The following is a 12,395-nucleotide window of genomic DNA, read 5'->3' as shown; positions in this document are numbered from 1 at the left end:
AAGGAAAAGCGTAGGAACTTCTGATGTGACGCGCAGATTGGGATGTGAAGGTATGCATCCTGAATGTCCACTGAACATAGATATTCCCCGGCCTCCATCGAAGCGATTACCGATCTGAGGGACTCCATCCTGAAATGTCGGATGCGTACATGTCGGTTTAGCTGTTTGAGGTCCAGAATCGGACGTAGTGAGCCGTCGTTTTTTGGGACGACGAAGAGATTTGAGTAAAAACCGGAAAACCTTTCCTGAACAGGAACCGGGACTGACTCCTGAGCGCAGAAGAGAGGTGATGGCTTGGAGGAAACCGGGAAGCAGAGATGGTTGTGGTGTGCGGGACCTGAGAAAGCGTGATCGTGGGCTGGAATCGAACTCTATTTTGTAGCCGGAAGTAACAATTTCTTTTACTCGGGCATCTTCTATTGCCGGGAGCCAAGAATCTGTGAACAGAAGTAGAAGGCCGCCCACCCTGGGAGAAGTCCCAGGTGCGAGTGACCCGTCATGTTGAGGAAAACCTGTTGGATTGTGATCGTGATCCAGAGGACTTGGAGGAGCGACTCTTTGGGCGCCAGTTAGGCGTGGGTCTAAAGGAAGGTCTACGACTGTCCCGCCGTGCTGGAGTACAGTCCTGTTGAGCGAACTGACGAAAGGACCGGAATTGAAGGGGGGGGGGGGGTCTCCTAGGAAAAGGGTGTTTGGGTCTGGGCTGGAGGAGGGAGGTGCTCTTACCCCCAGTAGCATCTGGAGATGATCTGATCTAGCTTGGATCCAAACAGCCTGGAACCTTGAAAAGGAAGATTAGTTAGAGATCTTTTGGAATCCGGGTCGGCATTCCAGGCTTTAAGCCAAAGAAATCTACGTAAGGCAACGAGATTAATGGAAACCCGGGCTGAGCATGCAGCGGAGTCGAGGGACGCCGTAAGTAGATATTTTCCGACATGGCCGATCTGATCAGCTAAGTCGGCCAGATCGTCCGGGGAGGCGCCTGCTAGGATGCCCTGTCTGAGCTGTTTGGCCCAGGCGGACACCGCTTTTGATACCCAAGTTGAGGCGAAGGAAGGGCAGAGGATGGTGCCCGTAGCCTCAAAGGCTGACTTGGTGAGGGCCTCAACCTGTCTATCCGTGGTATCCTTAAGGGAGGAACCATCCAGAAGAGATAGTACAGTCTTAGCGGAAAGGCGAGAGACGGGAGGATCCACAGATGGGGACTCCGTCCATTTGCTGACAAGGTCCTGGTTAAAGGGGTATAGGATGTTTAACTGTTTCTTTCCTGTAAAGAGCTTTTCTGGATGCTCCCACTGCTTTTGAAAAACGATGTCAAATTCTGCATGGTTAGAAAAAGTGTGTGCAGGACGCTTAATCTTTTTGAAGGAAACTGAGAAGTCCCGGGACGGGCTCTCGTCTTCTGTAACATGCAGAGTCTGATTGACAGCCGTTATAAGGCTGTCTATCATGTCCTGGATCCTGGAATACTGGTCTGTGTCAGAACCAGAGTCTGAATCTGAAGCAGAGTTAGATCCCTGGGCGACCTCCGGGGAAGAGGTGTGAGACACAGGGAGCATCTTGGAGTCTGGAGAGCTGGAGGATGAGCTTGCGTGGGTCCGTTTCTTAGAACGTGTCGTCAGTCGGCCCCTGTGAGGAGGGAGCAGGGGTGCCTGCGAATCGTCTGTGGGGACGTTCGGAGGGCTGGTGGCCGTGGACAGCAAAGGCAAACATTCTGGCAAGCGTTCTAAGACCTGCACCAGAGATTGAGAAACCTTGGTGAGGTCAGAGACAGACTGTGACATAGCAACAGCCCACTCCGGCGGGGAATCTTGGGGTGTCAGCATGGCGGGAAGTTTGCAGGTCGAGCAGAAGGCCGTAGGGAGACGCGTGGGCCACTTAGTACCGCAAAGAGTACAGGCGTAGTATGTGACGATGTGAGAGGGGCGGACTGAGGGCTCCCTAGGTTTGGGCATATGTGCCTGACCAGGGATACTGCAGAGGGGAGCGCTGTGAGCAGGAGGGGAGGGGGGTCGGTGTCAGGGCAGAGCCTACCAGATCCTGCAGAGAAGAAGTCCTGTGTCCCCCTGAAGGCTCCGAAGGGGAGGCTGGAGCGGGTCGATAGGTGCCGATGGAGCGGAGAGCTGCGTGCGGCAGAGAGATGGCGTCGGTGCAGAGGACGCAGAGTTGATGACGGAGCGCGACGAGGCTCCGATAGGCAGATGGGAAGGGGGCGGGCTTGAGAGGCCCGCCGTGATAGGTCCACAGGCACAAGGGTGTGACGGAAGCGTCACTATGCTCCTTGGCCCTGGTTGGTCAAAAAGGAGGGGGCGTATAGCCGTCGGAGCAGGGCCGCCCACCGGACACGCACCCCCCCCCCCCCCCCGACGGAGAAAGCGCATTATGAGGGAGAAGGAGGAAGTGGCCCAGGGAAGCGCTATTAAGCGCCATGTTTGGTGAGAGGGGGTGGGGAGAGGGAGGCAGGTAACGCCAGGGGAGTGGGACCTGCAGCTAGAAGGCAGGGAAGTACCTGTCTTAGCGGGTCCGGGAACCATCCCTTCCTTTCTCCTTCTGAGGATGGTCTCCCCCCTTCCTGGATAGGGGGGGATCCTGGCTTTTCCTCCTTCCCGCACTGTCCGGTCCTGGACAGTGCAGGAGACTGTGTCAACCCCAGAAAACTGGGGGAAGGTCACCCGCAGGGACCACCGTCTCCCTCCCAGGCCGCTCTGAGGAGGGGGCTGGGGTGGGGAACAGGCTAGGACTGGCCACCGAAATCACCCTGAGACACCCTAAGAAGACAGGGGATAAGTCCTGCCCAGCGGGTCCGAGAGTGGGCGATGTGGGGGTAGCCACATTGCTCTCTCGGTCACTAGTGGGTTAACAGGGGACTCAATGTGCCCTGTTAGCCTGAAGAGCTGTATCTGAAAGAGAAAAAACAAACATTAATAAAACACAACAGGGTTGGATCAGTAAAGATCCAGGTCTACCTCCTACAGACACTAAGCTTAAACTGGTGAGCTTGGTGCCTGTAGGTGGGTGCATACTGCGGAGGAGGAGCCATTTTCCTTTTTTTGCCTAGTGTCAACCTCCTAGCGACAACAGCAAACACCCATGGTCCTGTGTCCCCCAATGAAGCGATAAAGAAAAGCGTTTATTGCCCGCCTTTTGATGGAAACCACGCTTAGAAATGACCAGAGAGGGATTGTTTGGTTTAAAATCTCCTTCTATTGTAAAAGTCATCTAAAAAAATCAGTAATCCACAAGTGAACCCCACGGCAAGTGTTCACTTTTCCTGCAGCGCCACCACAAGCAAAGTGAAGAATTGCAGTTGCTATAAACATCAACAACAACCTACAAATTTAATGGAAGCAAACAACCAGTAGCATAAAAATAATCTTTATTAACAAAAATAAAAAACATTTTTAAAAAGGGAAAATAACTAGCAGAATTTTTTTCCCCAAAAAACTTGTCATATCAAACTGCACCACTGGAGGGAGCCCATGTTCACAAGTAGTTATAATTCATAGTGAAAATCAAGAGTAAGCTCCATATGTTAGCAGCATATGCATAGGCCAGTATCCTAAGTAATTCCAAATGGTATTAGCGTCTATACATATAAAGCTCGCAGGTCCACAATACCATCATTCAAAATAAATGGGGGATAGGTACATCAAAGTGCAAAGTACTAAATAAATATATAAAGTGCTATGTGCAAATGCATTTAAATCAATGACATTAGACAAGGTATAGTGCACAGGATTACACATCCAATATAGTCACAAAGAATATAAAGTGCTTATAGTGAAATAGGGAGCAGCAGGTACGACCTGAGTTTGAAAATAATGGCCTCAACGCGCGTTTCACACGATGCCTCTTCCAGTGGGATGGGTATCCTCCCCTTTATTTTGAATGATGCTATTGTGGACTTGCTAGCTTTATATGTATAGACGCGAATACCATTTGGAATTACTTAGGATACTGGCCTATGCATACGCTGCTAACATATGGAGCTTACTCTTGATTTTCACTATAAACTATAACTACTAGTGAACATCGGCTCCCTCCAGTGGTATAGTTTGATATGACCATTTTTAAAAAAAAAAAAAAAAAATTCTGCTAGTTATTTTCCATTTTTAAAAATATGTTCGTTTTCTATTGTTAATAAAGATTATTATTTCTATGCTACTGGCTGTTTGCTTCCATTAAATTTGTAGGTTGTTGTTGTTTATAGGGAGGTGCCGTATATACTAATTGTGCCTGTAAGGAGGCTTAATGCTCTTAAAATGAACAGGCTGAGCAAGTGACGCACCATGTACTTGACAGTATTACAGCTCCTAGATACGTGGAGCCATCATGTGGGACAGATAGATTGTGGATTACAGCCTCCAGTGATATGGGGGACACGCGCGGCTCGGTCTTATCTTTAGGTCTCTTACACTCTGCAATCACCGAAAATCCACCAGACTGTGAAGGTCAGTGATGAAATACCATGAAGTGCAAACAGATTTTCAACTCCTTCATTCTGATGTTCTTGGGGGTGATGACCCACCGGGCTGCGGGGGAGTGACCCCATATAATGAGAGGACAAGGCCGAGGAGGAAGACACAGTGTGTACAGATCATGGGGACTTAATGATACCGGGGAGAAAAAACCATGGACCAGGGAGCAAGATTGTGACCACTGTAAAAGTCAGCATATATGCAGAGTTAGAAAAAGTTTATTTTTTCAGTAGGAAAAGTTATAAAACTTTTTAAATCACTTTATCAGGGAATTTGTCCTCATTCCTGTAAAAAAAAAAACCATGCTGGACAAAATAAATGAAAAAAAAAATTGTATTTAAATTACTCTTTAAAGGGAATCAGAGCAGCATGATGTAGGGGCAGAGAGTCTGGTTCCTGTGATGTGTCACTTATTAGGCTGCTTGCTGTAGTTTCAATTCAATCTGTTTTATCACTTGCACAGCAGTCCAGTTAATTTGTAACTCCACCACTGATTGGCAGTTTGCTGACAGTGTACACAGGAAGCAGCCAATCAGGGGAGTGGGCGGGGTTATACATGGCTCAGCATTCCGAGATCTACAGCAGAGAAAACAGGGATTCTATCATAACTGCACCAAGCAGCTCAGTAAGTGACATCACCGGAATCAGGGTCTCTGCTCCTATATGATGCAGTCCTCAGATTACATAGTAAAACCTGCTGACAGATTCCCTTTAAGGGTAATCTAACAAAAAAATCTTCATTGTGGCTGCACTGGGACAAGCATATTCATAAAATATTTGCCTTAAAGAACTGAAGATTTATTTTTTTTTTTAGCTTTAAAGCTGCAGATCAACTTCAGACAAAGGGTTACAAGATGACGCCGGGCTCCTGGAGGCACGAGGATCCTGTTAAAATGTAGCCTGCACTGACTAACAAGAAAGGAACCTTTGTCCGTTCCCGGCCATTGTGATGTATAGGAAGCCATGTACACAGGGGAGGCCGCGGCTCCCAGCCAATCCCTGCAGACCTGGGGGGCGAACGCTCTCAGGTCGCCTCCGTCACGCACTGCTATACAATACAGGAGCAACAGCGTTAACTATTTGTGGACGAATTTCAAATGTTTGAAAAACTTGATCAATTCAGGGCCCCATAGAAGGTAAAATCATTATAAACTCGCCTCCCGCAGCGGCACCGCTCCAGCATTGTCAGCACTGCTGCTACCAGAAGTGTCAAGTGACCACTGCAGCCAATGAGCCGTTGCTGATCGGCTGCAGCGCATCAATATTCCGTAAAATCGAACAAAATAGTAAAGGCTGCAGCCAGTCAGTGGCCACTGATTGACAGTGTGGTGCCATGTAACTGCTCCTGCCAATCAAAGAGAACAGCAGCGCCGACAATGAGTGATGGAGGCATGGTTGGACCAGGAGGCACGAGACACCTCGTCCTGTAGTGATAATCTCCTGCTGATAAATCACTGATTTTAATGAAAAGGCAAAACACAGCCTAGTAAGTGACACATCGCTGGAATCAGGGTCTCTCCACCCTCATAGTGCTCTCAGATTACATAGCAAAACCTACTGACAAATTACCCTTTAAGAAAAGAGTGGCGATACAAAGTACCTTAGAACTCTTCCAAAATGAAGAGAAACCCGTCAGCTGTTTTGGCGTTCTCGTCAGTACAGGGCAAGGCTTTAATTTGGATCTTAGGGGGTACTGCAGACACCACTAGATTGTGAAGAGAAACATGCCAGCAATACTGAAGCAGCCGCCTATAAATGGTGCTTCAATCTTTTTTGAGGAGGCTCTAGCTGTACTTTATACTACATTCACTCACAGTGCACCCGTCTCCAACCAGTGGCAGTATTTTTGCCTTTTGGTGTATACCTTTTTTATCCCCAGGGAGCATTGCCTCGCTTTAAGACTCTGCGCATCAGCTGCTGTTGTCCACACCTTCACCACAAAAACCCCCTGTCCTGGAAAAATAAAGGGGCTCAGTGTCCCCCCTTCTTTTTTTTAACTTCCAAAATGCAATGATCTTGATTGGCCATTTTTTGTTTTTGGAATTAAGGAAGGAAAAGAGCTCACTGATACCAGCGCGGTCCTGTAATAAGAGTCCAGACCTCCTCTGGTATTAATATGAGCACAAACACTGCGCCCCTGCCGGAAGCTTCATGCAGCCGTATATCACCAAGCACAATGCAGAGTGTCGGATGGAGTGGTGTAAAGCCATTACCACTGGACTCTGGAGGAGACGTGATCTGTGCAGTGACGGATCACACTTCTCTATCTACGTCTGATGGAGGAGTCTGGGTTTGGTGATTCCAGGAGAACACGACGGCTCCTTTCTGATCTTTCTCAAGGAGAGAAGACGCCTCCAGGAAGTCGTGTACAAGTCATGTGCAATAACGAAGAGGAACTGGAGGATTACACAGAGCAAAACCTTACCAAGCCATCACGTGAATCTGATGAGGTAAACAGTCAGCAATCTGTCCTCAACAACCTCCAATCTGACCTCAATCAACATCTGGATCGGAGGTCTACAACTCCAAGAAATGGCCACATCATGGCATGATGGGTGTTATAGTTCCCCAACAGCCTTAAGTTACATATACAGAGAAGGAGTCATCTACTGTTAAAAAAAAAAATCCCTTGGATCCTGAAGTTATTTGTTATTGACTAATGAAAACTTTCACAAACATTAAAAAAAAAAAAGTTTCTAAAAGTTAATTAACTTCTGATGCTTAAATGTTTGATCAAAATTTAAAAAAAAAAGTGTTTTTTTCTTTTCTTTCTAGAAACAGCGCCACTCTTGTCTGTTGGCAGTGTATGGTATTGCAACCCAGCAAGATGGTTGTACGGTCTGATACAGAGTGCAATGTAATATGACCTGGTGGTAATATCCAGGTAATGGAAACGGGCTTTGTATATAGACAGAAGGTGACGATTTGCCGGAGACTCTCTCACACCATTAAGCCGCATTCACACATTGGTCTTTGTCACCTTGTTGTGCATTATCCCGACTGATGCACATTTTATGGGGCTATTCTCTTTTTTCGTGGACTGAGGGTCTGCATGGACCAAATATGGGAAAAGAACGGAACAACAAATAAATTAAAAATACTTTTTTTTGTCACAGTATGGTTTAAAAAAAAAAAAAAAAAAAAAAAAAAAAAATCACAAAAAAATTGAAAAAACTCAAGTCCCAGATTCATCATTTGTATATTTTTAAGTCACTTATTTATTTTTTTGTCTTATGGTCACCTATTTTCTTTTGAGCACGTGTTCAGGACTTTTGCCCAGAATAAAAAATGCTCTATTTTTTCGCTATTTTTTTAGTGCAAAAAGCCACAGGTTGCAACATTTCAGCGAAAAATTACAGGTGGACATTAAAAAAAAATCCCTCTGGGGTGGGAGATGGATACATTTAAGCAAAAACAGATAATTCAAAAACATCCGAGACCTCCAACCTGTGCCGACAATGGGAAATAAATAAATAAATGGACATATAAAATAGACTTTAACCCCTTTAAAGCCCATGACGTACTAATACGCGTCAGTGCCCTGGGCTTTAAGAGCCTGACCCGTATTAGTACGTCATCACGATCGCGCGCGCAAACACAGGCTGTGCGATCGCCGCCGGGTGTCAGCTGATTGTCACAGCTGACACCCGGTACTATGTGCAGGGATCGAAATCGATCGCAGCATTGCGGTGGCAAGGGGAGGTGATCGGAATACTCACCTCCTCTTCCGGCCTCCAGCGCTGTCTGCCGCGGCTTCCCGGGTGTTGCCATGATGACCCGATGTCGTCATGGCAACATCCGGGTCACCAGACAGCAGTAAGATTGTTTGGACATGCGCAGTGCATCTCCAAACTATCTTCTCCCTGTCCAGCGCTGACTGCCTGCATGGCACAGGGATGGTGCTGCATTCTTGTGCCATGCAGGCGATCAGAATAAAAAAAGTGAAAGTCCCATAGTGGGACAAAGTCAAAGTGGAAAAAAAAAAAAAAAAAAAAAAAAAATTGTAAAAATATTTTAAAAAAATAATCCACTAAAAATAAAAATATAATGTACCCATCAATAAATATTATTATGAAAAAAAAAAAATAAACAAACAATAAAAGTACACATTTGGTATCGCCGTGTCCGTAACGACCTGGCCTATAAAACTGTTCCACTAGTTAACCCCTTCAGTGAACACGGTAAAAAAAAAACAAACAATGCTTTATCATCATACCGCCAAACAAAAAATGGAATAACACGTGATCAAAAAGACGAATATAAATAAAAATGGTACCGCTGAAAACGTCATCTCGCCCCGCAAAAAACAAGCTGCCATACAGCTCCATCATCCGAAAAACCTAAAAGTTACAGCTCTCAGAATAAAGCGATGCAAAACAAAATTTTTTTCTATAAAATAGCTTTTATTGTGTAAAAGCGCCAAAACAAACTATATAAATGTGGTACCGCTGTAAACATTCTGACCCGAAGAATAAAGCTACCTTATCAATTTTACCACATCCAGAGCAGAATAAAAAAAATGTAAAAAAAACACAATTCCTGAATTGTTGGTTTTTGTTTATTCTGCCTCCCAAAAGCTGGAATAGAAAGCGATCAAAAAATGTCACGTGCCTGAAAATGGCACCAATAAAAACGTCAACTCATCCCGCAAAAAACGAGCCGTCACATGACTGTCGGCCAAAATATGGAAAAGTTATAGCTCTCAAAATATGGCGATGCAAAAACTAGATTTTACAAAATGTGTCTTTTAGTGTGTGACAGCTGTCAATCATAAAAACCTGATATGATTCTGGTATCGCTGTAATCGCACTGACCCGAAGAATAAAGTAATCTCGTCACTTATACCGCACGAGGAACGGTGTAAAAAATAAAAGCTAGGGCTGGGGTTGTGCTAATGTTAGGGCTGTTTTTTTTTTTCAAAAGAAAAAAAAAAAAAAAAAAAAAAAAAAAAAAAGATGACGATATGGCGACTAGTGTTGAGCGCAAGTGCTCGCTACTTGAGTTTGCATCGGGTGCGCATTGAGTATCGTGGGTATTTGAGTGACATGCTCGAGTCTCCGCCCCATATGCTTCGCGGCCAAAAAAAACATTGAGGGGATTGCCTGCCATGCACGAGCGATCCCCGCATGTTTTTTTGGGGGTGTCTAATAACCGTGAAACATGCGGGCGGGGACTCGAGCATTTCACTTGAGCACTCGTGATACATGGTGCATACCTGAGTACCTGATGCAAACTCAAGTAGCGAGCACTTGCGCTCAAGAGTAATGACAACTTATTCAATATGATGACCTAATGTCATCAAATTCTGTGTCGTACCTCTGGGTTCAAAATGTTCACTATACCCCTTAATAAAATCCTTGAGGGGTATAGTTTCCAAAATGGGGTCACTTGTGGGGGAGCTCCAATGTTTAGGCACACAGGGGCTCTCCAAACGCAACATGGTGTCCGCTAACAAATTGAATGGAAAATCGGCTCAAATTGTTAGCGGACACCATGTTGCGTTTGGAGAGCCCCTGTGTGCCTAAACAGTGGAGCTCCCCCACAAGTGACCCCATTTTGGAAACTAGACCCCCCAAGGCACCTATCTAGATGCATAGTGAGCACTTGGAACTCTCAGGTGCTTCACAAATGGATTTGTAAAAATGAAAATTATTATTTTTTCCACTTTTTCATTTTTACAAATCAATTTGTGAAGCACCTGGGGGTTCCAAGTGCTCACTATGCATCTAGATAGGTGCCTTGGGGGGTCTAGTTTCCAAAATGGGGTCACTTGTGGGGGGTTTCCACTGTTTAGGCACATCAGGGGCTCTCCAAACGCAACATAGCGTCCACTAATTATTCAAGCAAATTTTACAATCAAAAAGTCAAATGGCGCTCCTTCCCTTCCGAGCCCTGCCGTGCGCCCAAACAGTGGTTTTTCCCCACATATGGGGTATCTGCGTGCCCAGGGGAAATTGCACAACAAATTTTGGGGTCCATTTTTTCTTGTTACCCCTGCGAAAATAAAAAAAAAATTGGGTCTAAAGTAACATTTTTGTGAAAAAAGTTAAATGTTCATTTTTTTCTTCCACATTCCAAAAATTCCTGTGAAGCACCTGAAGGGTTATTAAAGTTCTTGAATGTGGTTTTGAGCACCTTGAGGGGTGCAGTTTTTAGAATGGTGTCACTTTTGGGTATTTTCTGTCATAAAGACCTCTCAAAGTGACTTCAAATGTGATGTGGTCCCTAAAAAAATGGTTTTGTAAATTTTGTTGGAAAAATGAGAAATTGCTGGTCAACTTTTAACCCTTATAGCTCCCTAACAAAAAAAAAATTTTGGTTCCAAAATTGTGCTGATGTAAAGTAGACATGTGGGAAATGTTATTTATTAACTATTTTGTGTGACATATCTCTCTGATTTAAGGGCATAAAAATTCAAATTTTCAAAAATTGCAAAATATTACAAAATTTTCGCCAAATTTCCGTTTTTTTCACAAATAAACGCAAGTGATATCGAAGAAATTTTACCAAAATCATGAAGTACAATATGTCACAAAAAATAATCTCAGAATCAGCAGGATCCGTTGAAGAGTTCCAGAGTAATTACCTCATAAAGTGACAGTGGTCAGAATTGAAAAAATTGGCCTGGTCATTAACGTGCAAACCACCCTCGCGGGTAAAGGGGTTAAAAGAGGCGCCAATGGAAAGAAAAATACGATTTCAGGAATCTCATTCACTTTGCTGGTCCTATAAAATGCAGCGATTTTTTTTTTCCTACGGAAAAATTGCAACATGTGAATACGCCTTTAACCCCTTTCCAACCCATGACGTCTTAGTACGCACATTTGCGTACCCCCCGCTCAGTGAGGGCTGAGCTGAGCCCTCACTGAACCGAGCACATGTCAGCTGATTCTTACACCTGACATGTGCCCGCAACAGCCGCAGGTGGAATCGCGATCCACCCGCGGCTGTTAACATGTTAAATGCTGCTGTCAATCTCCAACAGCGGCATTTAACGCGCGCTTCCGGGTAGCGCGTCATAAGCCCAGCCCATCGGCGACCCCGTCACGTGATCGCGGGTCACCGATGGGTGGGCATGACAACCCAGGGTCTGCAGCAGACGCCTGTGGTTGTTGCATGCAGGGGACCTGCTCGTCCCCTGTATGTAGCAGAGCCGATCGGACAGTTGCTGCTTCTAGTCTCCTATGGAGACTATTGAAGCATGCAAAAAGTAAAAGAAAAGTTTTTAAAAATATAAAAAAAATACATATAAAATTTTAAATCACCCCCCTTTCGCCCCATTCAAAATAAAATATATATATATATATAAAAAAAACCTACATACACATTTGATATCGCAGCGTTCAGAATCGCCCAATCAATATAAAAAAAGAATTAATCCGATCGGTAAACGGCGTAACGAGAAAAAAAATTCTAAATGCCAGAATTACGTTTTTTGGTCGCCGCAAAATTGCAATAAAATGCAATAACGGGTGATCAAAACATCGGATCTACCCCAAAATGTTATCAATAAAAACGTCAGCCCTGCGCGCAAAAAATAAGCCCTCACCCGGCCCCAGATCACGAAAAATGGAGACGCTACAGGTCTCGGAAAATGGCGCTTTTTTTTTTTTTTTTTTTTTAACCAAATTTTGGAATTTTTTTTTCACCACTTAAATATAAAAGAACCGATACATGTTTGGTGTCTATGAACTAGTAATGACCTGGAGAATAAGAATGGCAGGTCAGTTTTAGCATTCAGTGAACGTGGTAAAAAAATAAATAAATAAACAATTGTGGTATTGCACTTTTTTTGCAATTTTACCGCACTTGGAATTTTTTTCCAGTTTTCCCGTACACGATATGGCAAAACTAGTAATGGCGTTGAAAAGTACAACTCGTCCCGCAAAAAATAAGCCCTCACATGGCCATGTTGAC

At 44.7% G+C, this 12,395-nt stretch overlaps 1 protein-coding gene across 1 annotated transcript in view; it reads right to left on the bottom strand.

Moving 5' to 3' along the window:
* ALDH16A1 (aldehyde dehydrogenase 16 family member A1) overlaps positions 1-12,395 on the bottom strand; it is an 86,805-nt gene that overhangs the window by 73,496 nt on the left and 914 nt on the right. The gene's annotated exons all lie outside the window — the stretch shown is intronic.

The sequence above is a fragment of the Phyllobates terribilis genome, unplaced genomic scaffold (genome assembly GCF_046119375.1).
Source record: "Phyllobates terribilis strain yellow unplaced genomic scaffold, ASM4611937v1 Scaffold_12__6_contigs__length_324123572, whole genome shotgun sequence".
Lineage (NCBI taxonomy): Eukaryota > Metazoa > Chordata > Amphibia > Anura > Dendrobatidae > Phyllobates > Phyllobates terribilis.
This window is presented reverse-complemented; position numbering and strand designations above follow the sequence as displayed.